The 20,650-nt window shown below is 36.4% G+C and overlaps 1 long non-coding RNA gene across 5 annotated transcripts; it reads left to right on the forward strand.

Moving 5' to 3' along the window:
* Positions 1 to 10,754: 10,754 nt before the first annotated feature.
* LOC127100831 (uncharacterized) lies at positions 10,755 to 12,264 on the forward strand. Of its 5 annotated transcripts, none has more exons than XR_007794501.1 (3): positions 10,755 to 10,837; positions 10,976 to 11,636; positions 11,751 to 12,264. It is a non-coding gene; the product is annotated as an uncharacterized LOC127100831 (long non-coding RNA). The 5 variants fall into 5 exon arrangements; XR_007794500.1 differs by having other exon boundaries at positions 10,985 to 11,636; XR_007794498.1 differs by lacking the exon at positions 10,755 to 10,837 and having other exon boundaries at positions 10,872 to 11,636; positions 11,751 to 11,861; positions 11,966 to 12,264.
* The last annotated feature ends 8,386 nt before the right edge of the window (positions 12,265 to 20,650 follow it).

Below are 20,650 nucleotides of genomic sequence, written 5' to 3' on the forward strand. Positions count from 1 at the left end.
AGCCAAAGCTGACGCTGAAGAGTATGCTGCCAAAGCCAGAAATGATGCACTGACTCAGGGGGAGTCCTCCAACTCTGGATTCGTCTCGCTGGTCCTGAAGACCCTTGAAGAGCTGCAAAAAGAACAACAGGTAGTTCGAGCCAGACTGGATCAACATGATTCTGTCAATGTCAACATTCAGAACATGATGTCCCAGCTTCTCCAGAGGATGCCCCCACCTCCAAACCCTTAGGCTCCTAGGATATTTTCTGCTTGTTACTTTCTGATTTGCTTGTTTCCTTCTCTGCTTTGCTTGTTGCTCTGTGTTTCAATATCTGTTTTCTTGCTTTCTACGTTTCTGGCTTATGTAAATGCTTATCTGTTTATATCAACTTTTTGATAAGTTTCTTGCTAAGTCTTTTTTATTCTGACAAAAAGGGGGAGAACTAAAAATAGCTCTGATGAAAACATATCTAATTCCTTTCAAACACTGCAAACATTGTCTCTAAATATGACTTAAGATATGCAGGAAAGTATCTAAAAACACCAAACCATGGAAGATCCGGTAAGAACTTCTGAACTATCCAAGATCTAACTCAGGGGGAGCTCACTACAAACCTGATCTAAGACTTTTCTGAAAATGTTTCATCTTTAATCTAAAATGTTTTGTCATCATCAAAAAGGGGGAGATTGTAAGAACAAAGTCGGTTCTACAATAAATCTCTAAGACTTTGATGATAACAAAGGATGAAACCCAAAATGGCACCCTAACAAGATTTTTTCTAAGTGTGTAGGACTCTGAACATTCATGCAGGACTCTGAACACTCACGCAGGATTCTGACCATACATCAGATACAAACTTATGTCAGATATAAAGTATTAGATGATCAGACGCCACTAAGAAAGGAATACGTCCAGAACATTCTGATCAAAGAGAGACAGCAAAAAGTCAGAAGCTCCAATAGACTACTAGTCTTAGACTCTGATACTTAAGAATACTAGAACACTGAAAAGCTCCGAGGAAGTCATGCGTAATCATCCTCTAAAGACAAACTCTGGTACATCAAGACTCTGATGAAAATTCACAAGTCCAGAACGCGTAACAGAAAGAAAACTCATTATGGAAAGGAAGTATTTAAGGAAAGGATTAAAGAGGCGGACAAAATGGTTTTAGAAAGAAACAACAGAAGTAATGACATTAATTATTCTTCAATGACCAAGATTATGTCAATCACTCCAACGGTCCTTCACAACTACTATATAAAGGACGGATTACTTCTCTAGAGAGACACACCTGAGACACACAGAAATATCATTCACACTCTCTCTTATTTTCACGAGCTGCTGCTCTTACGTTAAAAGATTTTGCTCTCATATTTTTCTATAATACTTGCTTGTTGTTAAAAGCACTTTACATTACAATTTTTTTGCTTAAACTATTTCCTCAAGTGACTCTGCGCAGTCTGTATACTTGAGAGGGCTAAGAGATTATTCTCTTAGATGTTTGGTTGTGTAATCTTTCAAGATGAGTGGATTAAGTCCTTTTTAAAGGCGAAATCACCTTGGCCGGGTGGACTGGAGTAGCTTTGTTTTTCAAGCGAACCAGTATAAAATTCTGTGTGTTTTTATTTCTGAAGAAGCTTTTATTTCCAAAACAATTCAAACTCCCCTTTCTTGTTTTTCTCAACCTTCACCGTGAGTTACGCAGAATATGATATGCATGAATGAGTCGACCGCTCCAAGGCATGAGTCGACTCAAAGTTTTTAAATGGTCAAAAATGAGTTTTTAAGATGTATTTTGGTCAATCCAAACGATTCTCTTATAGACCTAATGTACCAACAATGGTCAAGTGCATTAATGACATATATGAGATGCTCATATATGCATAGATACATTAAATGTATACTTTGAACATCTTAGAGAATGAATGCACTCTACGATATGATGACACCGTCCAAAATACACAGTATGAGCTACTAAAAGGTTTGACATCATTAAAACAAGGACTAAGAACCTTTGCCCTAACATACTCCCCCTTTTTTATGATGGAAAACAGTGGAACAATCTTTCATATATTGCACACTTTGATAGACATCCTCCCCCTGATTTTATGCATTCCTTTAAAAATATACTATCATAATCATAAGGTGTATTTCCATTGCTTCTCCCCCTTTGACAACATTAAAAAGAGACAAGGACAAGGTCAACCGGAAATAAAATATATTCATAAGCATGTAATCAACCACTTTGCAAAAGATTAAGATCAACAACCATTCATATAAAATGAAGTTAATGTAAGAAATATAGTCATAAATAAGGAACTGAGCTAGAAAAAAATTGAGTACACTACATAGCCAAATTTGTTCAACATAAGCTCCAAGACAGATAACTAAATACAATAACATGCAAACATGAATAAGATTAAATGCACTACATAGACGAAAGCTGAATGAATCAATCTTCTAAGGTCTTCTCTCCCGGAACGGGTCATTTATGCTTCTATGAACAGAAGGGTGACGTGGAGGTCTGTCTTGTTCATAGAGGTCAGGGAATTCAATAAAGTTCCAGTTAAGAGTATTGAAAGATCCGGTGAGAGAGCAATGATTGAAAACCATAAAATCAATACGTTGCATCATTGTGGAGGCAAATGAATTGAAATTTTCACTTTGGGTTTGAATCTGACCCCTTAAGGCTAAGTAGTGTTCCTCTTGGAAAGTTACAAAAGAGGCAAAGTTGTCACTTTGAAGCTGAAGTTGATCCTTCAAAGCCGTAAATCTCTCCTCTTGAAGTGTGGAAATTTTTTGTTGATGAATTTGCATATTGTCACATCTCGAAAAATACGATTTCTCGTGATGGTAGCGGAAAAAAATAGTTCGAAAGAGTCGCCACCAAACTTTATTTATTCCAATGAAGGAATAGGAAAATATCGATAAAACCTTTGAAAATAGAATAATGGTCGTCGCAACCATATTCGGGTTTGGGAGTCGATTACACAAGGGGAAGGTATTAGCACCCCTCTTGTCCGTTGTACTCAACGGGAACCTTTTAGTTCTAATTTTTGATTTGAAGGTTACCTGAATGTTGTTTGTTTTCTTCGACTGAATAAAGGATTAAAAATAGAGATGGATGGAAACCTCAGAAGGGGGAAAAGGGAGGTTTTTTATTAGTGTGCTCACCAAGATCTTGCAATCTCGTGCCTACGTATCCTTATAGTGCAATAAGAAAATCAGATCATTCGTAGTTCGGGGAACTACGGTTTGTTGGTGTCTTTTATGAACGACTGTTTAGATTGCATCCTAAAGGCTAAACGTTGGCTTGTCTACTCTCTGCGGAGGCTTAAGCACTAGTTTGCTGTACGTGTTAGAAAGGATTAAACAGTATTCTTTCTAAAAAGATTTAAGTTGTTGGTCGCACGGGGGCGAGAAATTAGGTTTAATATATTTGGTATTTTGAAGAAGAACGAAAAAAGATTGAGCAATATGGTGCACACCCATCATTCAATTCTTTTAAGGAATAACAAGGCGAACGCCTTTTATTTCCTTTTTCGTTCACATTATTATTGAAAAGTATTTGAAGAAATTGAATATGCATTGTAGTGAGGTGTGCGCCTCCCACTTGCTTATTCAAGGAACAATGAGGCGTGCACCACCCATTCCTTTATCCAAGTTCATTTAGTGTGTTTTAATCGGAAGACAATAATTTGAGCAATATGGCGAGCGCCAATCATTCAATTATTTGAGAGATGGTGAGGAGAACGCCTCCCATTCTTTTTCATCCAAAGTTTAACTAAAATAAAATTCTTAGAAATTATATTAATTTGGAAGAAATGATTTGAATTCGAATTTGGTAAGGTTTTAATCGGGTGACAAGAATTCGAGCAATATGGCGAACACCAATCATTCGAATACTCGAGAGATAGCGAAGCGAACGCCTCTTCTACTCTTTTTCATCTGAAGTTTAAATTGTGAAATAATATTCTTTAGAAGTTATATTTGATTCGGAAAATGGTTTGAATTTGTAAGTTTTAGGGTTTTAATTAGACGACGAGAATTCGAGCAATATGGCGAACGCCAATTGTTTGAATACTCGAGAGATAGTGAAGCGGACGCTTACTATACTCCTTTTCATCCATAGTTTAAGTTATAAAAATGTTCTTAGAAGTCGTATCAAAAAAAGATTTTGAATTCAATTTCAAAGAGTTAATCGTATTTGAAAAAGATTACTTGGTGTTGGACCAAGGTTTAATTATTTTTACAATAAAGTATAATGACTTGTCCATTTATTAATATCAACAATTAACTAATTTTTTAATTGTAATATCCTAAAGAATGTAAGTATAACAACTAAAATAAAACAAGGATAAAATATTTAGTTGAGAAAATAATGTATCTTTATTTACTAATATTAATATTATCATCTTACTCAAAAAATTAAAATATAAAATAGGCGAATAAAATATAAAATAATTAAAATAAAACAGGGTATGCAATAAAATGGGGGTTTGCCCAAGAGTAGCAAACCACAAGGTCCCATGAGGCTCAATGGTTCTACCTCTGTCCATCGGGTTGGGTCGAAGGCTCAAGCCCAACCCAGGTAGCGAAAAACCCTAAAAAAGACGGAAGGGAATGAGGTAGTCGGCCACACCTTCTCTCTTTCAATAAGTTATTCGTGGCATACAAACAATGGCATTGAATGGGGAATCCAAAAAGTCCATTGGAAAGACCAGTAGCTGACAGCATATTGAATCAGAATTATTGCGAATTAAAAGCCCTCTCTTAATAAGACAAAGTAATGGAGAAAAACGGTCAGCAAGGAACCGAATTTCCACACGTTGCATCGTTCATTAAATATTTTTTTAGACATGGAATTTGAGAAATAATGAGTCTTAAAAAGTAATTTCACCAGCAAGACAACGAAAAACCTCTCTCTCTTTCTCTCTTCTCTCTTACAACCCAAACTCGCTCTTCTTTCTCTACCCGCTCCGATCATCTTCTTCCATTGGTTTCTCTAGAGAGGGGTGGTGGCGCCGCAGCCCTCTCCAATGGGTCAATATCTCTACCCTAATATGCGTCTTAAACACGAATTCGAGCTTATTTTCTTCTAAATCTTTACCAAATGTTCAGATCGAACCATTAATCTTAAAGATTTGTTACCTTAAACTAAACAAAACCCCTTTTTAGCAAGCAAGAAAATCACATTAGACCCCAACACACAAATAAGTTTTCTCACGCAACAAAGAATTTTCATGACGAACAAAAGACAAAACACGATTTGGATATACATAAAGCGAAATCAGCTTTCAACAGGCACACTACGCCAAAAACTGGAATAGACAGCGCACCTTAGAGGGCGCTTTAGTACAAAAGCGCTCTCTAAAGTGAAGCAAAAAATAAGGAGCAATAGACAGCGCACTTTAGAGGGCGCTTTTGTAATAAAGCGCCCTCTAAGGTGAAGCGAAAAAATAAGGAGGAGATAGAGGGACAACAATACATGGCGCTTTTTATAAAGCGCCCTCTAGGGTTATCCTTAGAGGGCGCTTTTACTAAAGCGCTGTTATAAGTCCATGTGCATTTCCAGCTTATAAAGCGCTTCTGGAAAGCCTTAGAGGGCGCTTCCATAAGCTCCCTCTTAGGCCCCCTTTAGAGGGCGCCTTTTTTCCACAAGCGCCCTCTAAGGTGAAACGAAAAAATAAGGAGGAGATAGAGGGACAATAATACATGGCGCTTTTTAGAAAGCGCCCTCTAAGGTTACCCTTAGAGGGCGCTTTTAATAAAGCGCTGTTATAAGTCCATGTGCATTTCCAGCTTATAAAGCGCTTCTGGAAAGCCTTAGAGAGCGCTTCCATAAGCGCCCTCTTAGGCCCCCTTTAGAGGGCGCTTTTTTTCCACAAGCGCCCTCTAATGTCCCCTTTAGTAAACATTAAAATTATAACATACTGCGCGTTTTGTTATTTCACTATCTGTTATTTTCGTTCTTTTTCACGTTAGGGTTCTAAGGCGTTTTCCTTCCACCTCTGTTAGATCTACATTATTACTGCGCGTTTCATCCTTCTACCAATCAAAGGTACACGCTTTGCCCAATTTCTGTTTTATGTTATTGCTTTGTTTTAGCTTTGCCCAATTTCTGTTTTATGTTATTGTTGTCTATGCTACGTTTGTTTCGACCTGTAAAGTTTCAATATTCATAGTCATTTAAATAGTTTGGGTTTATTAAGAAATTGACGGTTGGTTTTTAGTGACCATGATAGCGCATGCAATGGGACTACATTACCCAGTAGTTAGGGTTATACGACCTATGAACATATGATTTTGTGTCAACACCAGTATCATTAGAAACCTAGGTCCGAATGTGTTTGAACTCTTCTGAAATTGTTTTTTGTTTATTCTAATTAGTAATGGATAATACATGGATGTCTTCCAATCGATTGTCGAGAAAGTACGAGAATGGGGTATCAGAATTCGTTAAGTTTGTCGTTGCGCACGCCGAAGACCCCAGTAGAATGATATGTCCTTGCTTGGGTTGTTGTTATGGGAAACAGGTTGACGCAGTTCAGTTGACATCGCATCTAATGAGGCATGGAATTGATCAAAGTTATACATGTTGGAATTTGCATGGTGAGAAAAGTAACGAGAATGTTGAACCGGGGGATAGTACGACCTATGCCTCAAACTATAGTGGCGCAGATACATACGATTGTGATCGAGTTGAAGAGATTGCAGAAGCACTTGAAGGAGATCTTAAGGATTGTCCCGAAATGTTTGAGAGGTTGGTAAGTGATGCAGAGAAACCTTTGTATGATGGTTGCACTAAATTCACAAGATTGTCTGCGGTATTAAAGTTGTACAACTTAAAGGCGGGCAATGGGTGGTCGGATAAAAGTTTCACAGAGTTATTAGCCCTTTTGAAAGATATGCTTCCTGAGGATAATGTTCTTCCCAATCGAACATATGAGACCAAAAAGATGTTGTGCTCTATTGGCATGAGCTATGATAAGATACATGCATGTCCAAACGATTGCGTTTTGTTTCGAAATGAGTATGCATCGTTAAATGAGTGTCCTAAATGCGGTGTCTCGCGATATAAGAACAAGTTGTCTCCAGCAAAAGTCTTGTGGTATTTTCCTGTTATTCCGAGATTTAGACGCATGTTTCGTAGTGAAACCGATTCAAGACACTTGACCTGGCATGCAGATGAAAGAATTATAGATGGAAAGTATCGACATCCGACAGATTCACCACAGTGGTTGAAAATTGATAATGATTATCTTGAATTTGGAGAAGAATCAAGAAACCTTCGCTTGGCATTATCTACTGATGGAATGAACCCACACGGTATCCAAAGTATCTCACACAGTACATGGCCTGTGATTATTATGATTTATAACCTACCTCCATGGCTATGTATGAAGCGTAAGTACATGATGTTGTCTATGTTGATTTCTGGACCTAAACAACCAGGGAATGACATAGACGTGTACTTGAAGCCCTTAATCGAAGATTTAAAGATTTTGTGGGAGACCGGTGTGGAGGTTTATGATGGATATAGGAAAGAAAGTTTCAACTTGAGGGCGATGTTGTTTGGCACAATTAATGATTTTCCAGCATACGGAAATCTATCAGGGTATAGCATAAAAGGTCAATGTGTGTGTCCTATTTGTGAAGATAAAACAGATTGGAAGCGCTTGGAGTTTGGTCAGAAGAATGTCTTTCTCGGTCATCGGAGATTCTTAAATTCAAATCATCACTACCGTGGATGGAGAAAGGCGTTCAATGGAGAGACAGAACAAGGCAGAGCTCCACCTATATTGACGGGTGATCAAATTTTTGAAAAGGTGAAAGATTTGGATACTCAGTTTGGCAAGCCTTTTGCCCACACACTTGTCAAAAGTGGGTGGAAGAAGAGGTCAGTTTTTTTTGAATTGCCGTATTGGAAGTCCTTGTATGTGAGACATTTTCTTGATGTTATGCATATTGAAAAAATGTATTTGAAAGTGTTATTGGCACGTTACTCAATATACAAGGAAAGTCTAAGGATGGCCTTAAGGCAAGAAAGGACTTGATAGCGATGGGAATAAGAACTGAATTAGGACCCTTGAAGAAAGGAAAACGAACATATCTACCTCCTGCTGCTTATACTCTATCTAGAAAGGAGAAAAAAACATTGTGTAAGTTTCTAAGTGAAGTTAAAGTTCCAGAAGGGTACTCTTCAGATATTAGAAGACTTGTGTCTATGAAAGACCTCAAGTTAAAGAGTTTAAAGACCCATGATTGCCATGTTATAATGGAACATTTTCTCCCAATAGGTATACGTTCTATTCTTCCAGAAAAAGTAAGAAGCTCTATAACTAAGTTGTGTTCTTTCTTCAAGTCAATTTGCAGTAAGGTGATCAATCCTGCGATCTTACCAATGTTACAAAAAGAAATCGTTATTACTTTGTGTGAGCTTGAAATGTTTTTTCCTCCATCATTTTTTGACATAATGGTACATCTAGTTGTTCATCTTGTGAAAGAGACACAATTGTGTGGACCAGCTTATATGAGATGGATGTACCCTGTTGAACGTTATATGAAAATATTAAAAGGGTACGTGAAGAACCGAAGTTGACCAGAAGGTTGTATGGTTGAAAGATACATTGTTGAAGAAGCGATTGAGTTTTGTACTGAATATTTGTCTAATGTTCAGTCAATCGGACTCCCCAAGTCTCAGTTTGTCGAAAAGAAAGAAGGAAAAAATCTAATTGGAAATAAAATCGTGGCAGTATCAAGGGTCGAACGGGATCAAGTGCATTTGTATGTTCTGCACAATGAGAATGAGGTTGAGCCGTATGTTGAAATTCACAAGGATGTTCTCCGAGGTTTAAATCCCAATAGAAATGAAAATTGGATAGTACGAGAGCACAATCGATGTTTTATACATTGGTTTAAGGATCATATTTATTCAAAGTATTATTCAGATCCCGCTTCAATAACAGAAAGGTTGAGATGCTTAGCATATGGTCCAAGTTTCCATGTTTTTTCTTATAGCGCATACGCAATTAATGGATACACATTTTATACCAAAGAACAAGATGATAAAAGTACTATGCAGAATAGTGGTGTCACCGTGGTAGCTGAAGCAATGCACATATCAAGTGTGAAGGACTTAAACCCCAAATTTGCAAATCTGTCGTATTTTGGTGTTATCGAGCGCATTTGGGTGTTTGATTATGAGAAGTTTCAGATTCCTATATTTGGTTGCAAGTGGGTTGAAAATAATAACGGCATTCGAATGGATAAGTCAGGATTTTTGCAAGTGGATCTTAATAGGGTGGGATACAAAGATGAGTCTTTTATTCTAGCCTCTCAAGCTAGACAAGTGTTCTATGTCAATGATCCGAAAAGTACGAAATGGTCTATAGTTCTTTTTTCCAACAAAGTAATTGATGAAAACACTGGAGATCAAGGTGATATTGATGTTGAGATTGAATCGTTTACCAGAAATGATCAAGATGAGAATATTATATCAAATGATTCATATATTAGAAATGATCATAATGAGGGTATTTTGATCAATCCAACCGTCCGTGTTGTTAAGAGACATGTAGAACATATTCCAACCAAGAAAAGAAAGAGAACTTAGTGAAAAAGGTACAGGTCAAATGATTTTAATTGTGCTCTTTATTACAGGTAAAATGACTTTTATGATTTTAATTATTTTTACATTTGTCATCTGATTTTAATTGTTTTCTTTATTACAAGTAAAATGGCTATTATGAAGTCAATCATTCGTGCAAGGGGCAAGGGATACTCGAAAGTATCAATTGATATTTGTTTAGGTGGAGATGTTCCATTGTCGTCAAGCCTCATTCGCGTAGATGATGATGCTGGATATTTGAAAGTATCCCTCTACGACAATGGAACATGTCCATCTAAACAAATATCAATTCTATCTTCAAAAGATAAGAGACCAAAAATATAAGGGGATTACGCAGCAAATCGAGTCAGTTGCATCAAAAAAAAAGGTATAAACACAATTATATGATATTTATGCATAGAAAATGTTAATTCTTGATCTTATACATCACCTAACTAATTTTATGATATTTTAGGTTCATGCTATTGATATTGAACAAGAAGAGGTTGTTGCTAAGAAGACTGCTGCTAGCAAAAAAAACATACATCTCAGAGATGCTTTTGCTACTTAGTTTTATTTCTTTTTAAGTTATGAATTGGTTGTATATAGAATCTTTAGAAGTTAAACGATTATATATCAGTGGATTGTTGTATATGTATGGATTGTTGTATATAAGGCTTGTTGAATGCAATGTGTGAAAAAGGGCTTCAAATTATATAGTTTTGGGTGTACTGCTTCAATATACAGGTTGTCTAAAATAAATAAATAAATATAGCACTTTTAAAAAAAAAAAATTTAAATAACCACCCACTTTAGAGGGCGCTTTTTAAAAAAAAGCGCCTCTAAAGTGGAAACATTTAAGGGTTTAGAGGGCGCTTTTACTGGAAAGCGCCCTCTAAACCCTTAAAAGTTTCCACTTTAGAGGGCGCTTTCCAGTAAAAGCGCCCTCTAAACCCCTTAAATGTTTCCACTTTAGAGGGCGCTTTTTTGAAAAAGCGCCCTCTAAAGTGGCCCTTAAAGGGCTTAAAGAGCCACTTTAGACAGCGCTTTCACTAGGAAAAAAAGCGTTGTCTTTACCTATGCCAGCGCCAGATTAGAGGGCGCTTTAAAGCGCTGTTATAGGCCAAAAAAAGCGCCCTCTTTTCCCTTATTTGGCGTAGTGGCACTTGTCATGCTCGTATGCACATACTAAGTTAAAGAGGAAAAAAATCGTCTGGAGGTTTACCAGAAAGACAAATTCAAAGGTAAATGCTTTCCCCTTGTCTCTCTTTCTTCTCATTAGCTGGCTGCTTCCTTCTACTCGCTTTTGTGCTTAGTTGATTTTGTCAGGGCCTAGCTCCGTTCACTCAGAGTTTTGATGATGAACTCTGAACTGCCTTTAGTATTTTCAGGCTTTAGTGTGATTTACGGAAGAATTTCTACAGGGTAAAGATAACGTCCTCCCCTTAATGATTGGCATACATCCCTTTTTATAGAGCTAGGTATATGGTACCTTTGATTGTGAGCTGGCAGGAGGTGAAAGGAATCATTCTGTTAGAATTTGATTTCTCTCAGATTTGGTGGGGACCAAAATATGAATCCTTGAAATTGTTGTGAGTCATTTCGTGCTTTGTCTGTAGTGACGTATTTTTATCCGTTTGAAACTCGGGTGGTCCCCTCCATTTGGTATGACATCATCTTGTAAATTCGACTTCTTCATATGTGAGTATTCTCATAGATTTGTTTATGTGCTATGGTTTGAACTTGCTCTAACGTGTGTGGCTTATGCTTTGGCTCAGGTTTAGTATTGCAGGACTTGCTTTTTTGTTTGCAGCATTTGGCAATTACACTACTATGTTTCACATTACCAATTCATTGTGGATATGTTTGTCCTGTATTATTGGTTTGGGTGATTGTTTGCTTTGAGTTCTGAAGAACACATGATGTGGTTGCTGAATTATTATCACACATACCACTACTTTTGAGCTGCCTCATTGCATTGCAGAGCTTTTGATTTAGGTCTCCCAAGGACTGCATAGGCTAGGTTTGTGGGCTTCACTGCAGGTTTTGCTTTATTTCTTCTTTTGATATGTAGCAGATATGATATTAAAGATGATGATGCATTGGTTTAAATGCCATGATCTGTTGCTGATCCATGTTTCTGTTGTGATAGTGCAGGTTTCTGTATTGCTTCGGTCACAGCTGGTGCGTTGGTGTGTACGCGACATTGCAGTTTTGGTCGCAGCTTTGTTCGCGACGTTGAAGCTTGGGGAATCATGTGAAAACATGGTTGAAACTTTGATTTAATTTGAAAATGTTTTTTTTCATCGAGTTGCATTGGCTATTTTGGTTGATCGGATTGATTTGCTTCTGCAGGATCTTGCTTGTTGCAGGTTGCACTTGGCTACAATTTGGCGTCGCCGTGATGTCATTATTTGCAGCTAGCTTGGTGTTACGGCCTTGCTTGCAGTTGGGAGTGTTGCCGCTAGCAACTTTGGTTCATTTTACCGCTATGTTGTTGTTTGGTTGTTCTGCAGTTTGAAGTTTGGCATGGAAAGTGGTGTTCGTGTGTACTGCTTGTTGGATTGCTTTGTTTGTAAATAAAATCTTGTTGTAATTCACTTTCGTCCTACTTGAAACAATCATTTGGACTTGGGCTATATAATGTGGAATTGAAGTATGGTTTTAATTATTGGATATGGTTTATGTGAATGATTTAAAGTTATAGTTATTAATTGGTTATGGATTGGATTGGCAAAAATGGATTTAGAATTGGATTATGGTTTAAAAATGGATACTTGAAAAATGGGGATAAAGAATTGGAGTTGGATTTGTTGGACCATGTCTTGACTAAATATGTATGATAAATTTGAACATGACTTGAACTGATCACATGCACATGGCTAATGAACCATGCTATAACTTGAATGAACCAACAATCCTAAACCAACGGGCACGATCAGCACTTGAATTTAATCACACTGGGCTTTAACAAACTTGTATGGACGAATGATATGCATGAATCAAAGACTTGTGCTATTGAACTAATGATAACCCCAACCAAGCAGAAGATCAAGAACATGTGATGCTTGAAATGAATCCCCATCAAAGACTCAGGACCATGGACCTGTCAGGCTCACGAACCACCCATAATAGACCAGATGGATCAAATGAATCCTCAATCTTCTAGTGTGCACACCATAGAGGATTAAACTCATCAGCACCAAGAGCTTAGACTAGAACCAAGAGTTATTAACAAATGAATGTTGGGTGAACTTTTGATCAAGCAGGCGAAACCAAGCACCATGAAGGATGAAGAGCTATGTAAAATTAATGTTAGAATGCCACACAGTGAATGTTATGCCCAATTAGGGTTTATGGAACCTCAATCAAGTAAGGACCCATTGGATTAGGGTTTTGCTACACAAACGAGGGTAGTAACAAAAAAAACCTTCTGATAATACCCCTAAGTTCCGAGCCTATGCATTATGCCCTCTTGTTATGGATGCTAATGAAAGTTTTTAAATTGTCCGGACAAAATTGGGGTATGACAGTTGCCCCTATTTAATTACCTTGAACTAGAAGGTATGAATGACCATAGTCTTCGTACATTCCTGGTGGAAGATAATTAAATACGAAAAGACCCAAATTTTGTTCTTCGAGATGCAAGGAGAAAGTAAATGAGTTCTAAGAGCACCAAGATATTGGGGGTAGGACGTTCAATCAATGTCAGCCCTCGAGTGGACACTTAATATCTTACAAAGGTCGCTTATGACATAAGGACAACGGTGGGACCAAAACTGTAAAGGTTTCCGGTACCAAAAGGATGATGGCTAGACCAAAAAAGTTCAAAGATTTCCATCACCAAAATGATGATGTCCATCACCAAAAGGATGATGATTATCATAATAAAGCTTTCCCTTACCCTTAGTAAAACTATCACCAAAAGGATGATAGTTAACTGATCAACTTTAATGATCACCGTCGCCAAAAGGATGAAGGTGACATCTATAATAAAACTTGCAATCATTAAAAGGATGATAGTAAGCCATAACTTCAATGCTTACCATCACCGGAAGGATGAAGGTAAATTCTATAACAAAATTTGTTATCACCAAAAAGATGACAATAAGCCACAATAACTTGTGAAGATCGCCATTGACAAAAGGACAATGGTAAGATCATGACCGCAAAGATAACCTACACCAAAAGGATGACGGTAAGATTGAACTTTCCCAACGTCTCCATCACCAAAAGGGTGATGATTAGACACAATAACAAAGATCACCATCAACAAAAGGATGATGGTCAAACCATAATGACAAAGATCTCCATCACCAAAAGGGTAACGGTAATATCACACAACAAAACCTGTTACCACCAAAAGGATGACAATAGAGTTAATAAAAATTGCCACCACCAAAAGGATGATAGTAATCTACAACGATTTCAAAGATCGTCATCACCAAAAGGATGATAGTAATCTACAACGATTTCAAAGATCGTCATCACCAAAAGGATTATGGTTAAACCAACAAATTCAAAGATCTCCATTACCAAAAGGATGATGACCATTACCAAAAAGGATGATTTCCACAACCAAAAGGATGACGGTTATCCTAATAAAGCTTTCCATTACCGAAAGGATAACAGTAAGACTATCCCCAAAAGGATGATAGTAAACTCATCAACTTCAATGATCACCGTCACCCCAAAAGATGAAGGTAATATCAACAATGAAACTTTCCATCATAAAAAGGATAATAGCAAGCCATAATAATCTCAGAGATCGCCATCACCAAAAGAATGATGGTTAGACCAAAACTTTAAGGATCGCCGACACCAAAAGGATGACGGTAAGATCACAACTGACAAAGATTTTCCATCACCAAAAGGATGATGATTAATTCACAATGAATGTAACGATCATTGATATCAAAAGGATGATTGTAAGATCAAACAACAAAACTTGTTACCACCAAAAGGATGATAGTAAGCACAAAACTTCAATGATCACCATCACCAAAAGGATGAAGGTAAGATCGAACAACAAAACTTGTTACCACCAAAAGGATGATAGTAAGCCATGATAACTTGGAAATATCGTCATTGACAAAATGACAATGGTAAGGTCATAACCGTAAAGATCACTGACACCTAAAGGATGACGGTAAGATTGAACTTGCCAAACGCCGCAATCACCAAAAGGATGATAGTTTAAACCAAACTCAACAATCACTATCACCAAAAGGATGACAGTTAGATCAAATTGGACGCCATCGCCAAAAGGATAATGATTAGACACAATAACAAAGATCACCATCAATAAAAGGATGATGGTTAAACCATAATGACGAAGATCTCCATCACCAAAAGGATGACAGAAAGATCAAACAACAAAACTTGTTACCACCAAAAGGATGACAATAAGCCACAATAATTTTAGAGATTACCATCACCAAATGGATGATGACCTTCACCAAAAGGGTGATGATTAATATTATTGATTAAGGGACTTCCATAAAAAGGACGATAGTAAGAAAACTCGTTGGAAAATAAGACTATCGACAAAAGTTTAATAGAAAAAACTTGTTTGGTAATAAAGTTATTAACAAAAGGTTAATAGAACAAACTTGTTTGGTAATAAAGTTATTAACAAAAGGTCAATAGAACAAACTTTATAGGGAGTAAGATTTACAACAAAAGGTCAATAGAACAGACTTGTTGGGGAATAAAGCTATTAACAAAAGGTCAATAGAACAAACTTACTGGGTAGTATTTGAACATCAATGGGTAAGACTTGCATGGGGATATCAACAATAAAAGGTTGCAGAAAAATATTCTCTGAAAGATGTAATTTTCATCAACAAAAGGTTAAAGGAAACAACTCACTGAAGAACACTCAATGAGAAACAAGCAAGGTAGGAGTTTATTCAAAGAAACATCATTGACTTAACTGAGGATAACATCTCATCAACAAAAGGTTAAAGGATGTAACTCAATGAGGAACACCCAATGAGAAAATAACATAGGGTATGAACTCACTCATAGAAAATACCAATGACTTAACTAAGGATTGACCTGGATACTTATGATTAACCTTGGATCCTGATTCGTGTTATGTGCATTTGATTTTTGTACGGTATTCCACCTTAGTGGAATTAATGTGCATACATTGATGTAAGGATGCAACTATTTGGGGATACCCTTTTTTAGGTTCATGTAGGAATGCAAATGATTGACATAACTTTGTATAATGTGTCATTTTGGCAGAAATGATATGTATGCAATGATGCATGACATGTTTTTATTTTTTAAACGTTATGCATGAAGTGATTCATGTGATGCATGTTTGAATGCAAAAAAGTGATTGGGTATTTGGAATTGGTCTCCCTTTTTTGAAAGCAATCTTTTGGGATACCGATGTTGATTGGATTTGGTTTTATGAGGATGCTAGCAAGGTGGATTTTGATTTTCTGGTAATTGCCCATATGGATTGGACTATTGGTTGGTGAAAGGCTCTGACTTCCTGACACTCAGTAGTTGACAATGTGATGATCAGACAACGGATGTGGATACTCTTGGTGACCCAAGTTTGACCCCTTGCTGATAAATTGTGTATTTGTCCTTGAAAAGACCTCGACTTCTTCTGATGGGCTCGGACGGCCTGTAAATGAGCATAGCGATATGATTAACGCATGATGATTATGCTTTCGATATGTCCTAAGTATTATTGTCAATATATAATGTTGCTCCAACATGAACTTTCGACACTTTATTATGAATTCAAACAGTTACTAGTGTCTGACACAGTCTGCTTGACTGACTTAAAGATATAGAGGGAACTTGCCCCTTGCAACTTGTCTTGCCCTAGTCTGTAAGGTATTTAAAGGAATTATCCTTAAAAGGAAACCTTTAGGACTGATTATCCCATGACATGGTCTGAGTTTGTTTTTGTAAGACCCCAATTTTGACCCAAAGATCCCTCATGAAATTTCATCATAAGCATTAGCATTGGGATCATACCTTGGCATCCTCCTTACCCCTCCTTCATTGGGTTTGTTTTAGGAGAGATCACCAAGCATTTTGTGATTATACCATACTTTTATTTTATCATTCCACTAACCAAAATACCAAAAATATGTCTTTGCATTTGCCTAATTCTTTTGTACATAGGGCATGATCTCATTTATTCATCAAGATCACATCTAGGGTTTGAGACCCTCATGAACAAAGAGCACAACCAAGAATTGATTAAATAATGGTTATAAGCATAATATATGAGTCCCAATGTTCTCTAAATGTTATATTGATCAAGTTTTCTTCAAGAGTTTAAGGGTGATTTGCATTGGAAACCCTAGTTTGACTGGGTATCTTGATTAACTTCTCACACAAGCTATCTCACCTATTGATCAAATTTCTAAAGGGACACCTCAAATTTCATAATCTTATGAATATATGATCTACCATGATCCAATAAGGTCAAGAGAATTGGAAGTTAGCAAGTTGGTTGATGGTGGTTGGCTAGATGAATTCATCTGATCAAAACTGGGTCTCCCTAGACCCTATCTCCTACAATTTTCACCATATGAAAATGATTCAAAGATCAAACTTACTCTAAATGACATTATAAATAACTTTCATGTTTAGAACTAGAGCTAGTTTTTCTTGGAAAATCATTTTCTATGATGAAACATTATAGGTCATTTTGGTTAAACCCTAATTTGAAAGTCAACTTCCCAAGGCCATAACTTGCTCAATTTTTATGATATGAAAGATTTCCAAGTTGCACAATCAAATTCAATGTGTATACTTCAACATTTATGTTTTGAGTGAGAGCTAATTCAACTTATTTTAACATGTGATATGAGGCTACATTATAGGTCACTTTTGACCTATACCATTGATCAAGTGATTTTGCCAAACTTCAAAAATGCATAACTCTATCATTTCAAATCCAAATGGAATTAAATTGGTGACCATTTTGAAGGTCTTTGAGAGAGATACAACTTTGATAAAGACACTTTTCTCATTTTAAGCTCCTATAAAAAGTTAAGCAAGATAGAATATTGAGACATATGGCTTGACACTTAGAAATAAATTTATATGTCAAATTTTTCCAAACTTCCACCTCAAATATATCCAAGTTCCAAGATCCAAATGAAAAAGTGTTAAACATAAAACTTGTTCCTCTTGATCTCACCTTTCCAAAGAGCTAAAATTCATGCATTTTGGATGAGAAATGCATAGGATTCACATGGCTTAAACAGGCTGACATCATTTGGCATGAATCAATCTTCAAATGACAATGCTCAATTTCCTTGCAATCCAATCCATCCCCAAAGCATCTGAACTTCATTTTGGACTTTCAAACAATCATTTCATGGGCCTATGCGCGCCTATGCACCATGCTTTCATCATTTGCCAATTTTGGAAAGTGAAAGTGAGTGTACAAATATCATCCAATTTCTCTATAAATTGAAGCCCTTATGCTCAGAATTAACACACACATTGCGCCTGCTTTGAATCTCCATTGAAAACCCTTCATACTAAGAGGATAAACCTGAAAAATTCAGTTGAATTTGAGCTTGAATCTCCACTATTTTGGAATTCAATTCTCCAGGAGTCCATTGATTCTAAGCCTTTCCATTCCACTTCTGCAAGCAATTGAAGTGAAGCCAAGCACGATTCAGATCAAGATCTAGCAAGCTCAAACCTCCATTGAAGGTAATTTGCAGAAAATTTGATCTCTTCGATTCTCCTTGTTTCTTGCTCAATTCCATTGATTCTTGTGTTGTCTGAAGTCCTACCAATGTAGGCAAGGTGTTTGAGTTGCTTTGAGGCTAAATCGAAGCAACTCAGAACATGAACCTTATTTTTCAATTCCACATATCTCTCAATATAGTTGGAATTGGAAGAAATGGAGGTGATATTCGTGCTCAGTGATGTTTTCTCTTTAAAATCATGTCCCTGTTTGAAATTTTGGTGATGGTTCATGATGACCAGTCCGGCGAAGCTCGTCGGAGAAGACAACCGAAGCTCTGGCTCCGGTGATGATGTGTCTTTGGTCTAAACCGTGTGATCCAACCTCCACGTTTTAATCTCATTCATTCCTTTTGATTACTCATGTTACAGCGCGCTTGACTAAGGTGTTAGTCGAACGCGTATTGAGGATCATCAGATCTGCCACCTCAATTAATGAGGGAGATCTGATGGTCCACGTATTTTAGCATTTTCTGAATTTCCATTTAATTCCATTTTTTTCATTAATTCATAATAAATTTAATATTGATCCAAAAAATATGAGACTTTCACAAAAAAAAATCAAATATTTTTCTCTTTCATATTCTGAATAAAAATTATTTTTTGGATCATTATTAATATTTTTCATGAACTAATTGATTTTCCATTTGTTTTTAATTGTTTAAAAATATTTTTAAGTGTCCAAAAATTATGAAATTTTTTATCCAAGGTCCTTTGACCTTGTTTGACCTATGATAAATCACATGGCCATTTATTTGGTGATTTGATATGATTTAAGGATTTGGACAAAACATATTTGAATTTAATGCATTATTTTAATATTTTTACTTGAATAAATGTCATTTTAATTGTGTTGACCATTTGTATTGACTTATTTGAGTTTTCTCATCTGTTGTTGAGTCTTGGTCAAGGTTGATTTGACTTTGTCAAGTTAATATTATTGGATTTAGGGGATTGATGGAATGTACATTCCATCTCCCAAAATGAATGAATAATATTAATTTGGTAAAAGTCCTCATTTGACCAATTTGTGATCTCATTCATCCCTTTCCCTCTTCATCTAATTCCCCTTCTTCATCCATTCATTTTCAATCGGCCAATGACATCTCAAAGTCCTAATGCTAGTTGATTGAAAGATTAACATGAGTATGGATGAGATTAGGCCACACCTTTTGCATATTTTTGTGTGTGGTATGTTTAATGAGCATAGTTCTTAATACTATGTCTCCAACATGCATTAACACCAAAAGTTTATTGCCCGGCCTCAAATAATTGAGACTTCTACATAAGTCCAATTACGATTGCTTAACATAACGCTAAATTTGTGACACAAAAGGCATAAGCATTCTTGTTAGTGAAATTGTAAGTCTCCCCTCTTCCATGGTATTGTGTGGAAACTTGGCCTTCTTTTCTTCCTTTGGAAGATGTTTTGATTCAAGGATCCATGCTTATGGCAAGTAGGTTGAGTGTTCTCCAAAGAATGTCTTGAAATAAAAAAAGAAAAAACAAAACTAACTATTAACTTACTAACCATTAACTTTTACTTTCAAGCTTTTACTTTTAATGCAATTTAATTTTATTATCATTTGTCATTGTACATATCATTCTAAGTGTTTATGTTTATGCAATTTTCACTTTGTCCACTTGGACCATATTGTGTGATATACTTTGTTGCTTTGTTTGTTTGGTTGGTCTTTGACCATTAATGCACATAATAATAACCAAAACCCTAAAAGACATTTGAGTGGACTGTTGGTTTGATTTTGCCCAATTAGACTTAGAACTTAGGCAACATTCCTTTTCTAATGGACTTGGCCAATGCCAATTTGTTGAAGAACCAAGAACTTGCAAGTTTGAATTCATCTAATACACTATTCAAGATCTCTCCAGATTCATCTGCAACATTGATCATTGTTAAGCTGTTATGTTGAACCTGTGACTTGTAAAATTCATCTGCTACATGGGCTATTTTGAAGAAGATCATTGAAGTGGATAAGCTTGGATGAGGCCATCTTTATTTAATGCCTTTTCTCTTCAATATTGATATAATTATGCATTTGTGTGTTGCTTGAATCTAAAAAGTCCAAGGGAATTCTGGTTTTCTATTGACATACTTGTCTATTGGATTGCTCCCATTTAGTCAGATCTTTTCAACTTTAAACTTTTAAAATCTTGTATCTAGGGTAGTCTCTTCATCTTCTCCCCATTTCTTTAATTTCAAAATCTCTCCCTCCACTTTCAAAACCTTCTTTGTGTGGACTATTTTGTTCCAAACTTTGACCACTTTTTACAAAAAGGTAGAAACTTTGGCCTTA

The sequence above is a fragment of the Lathyrus oleraceus genome, chromosome 7 (assembly GCF_024323335.1).
Source record: "Lathyrus oleraceus cultivar Zhongwan6 chromosome 7, CAAS_Psat_ZW6_1.0, whole genome shotgun sequence".
NCBI classification, from domain to species: Eukaryota; Viridiplantae; Streptophyta; class Magnoliopsida; order Fabales; family Fabaceae; genus Lathyrus; species Lathyrus oleraceus.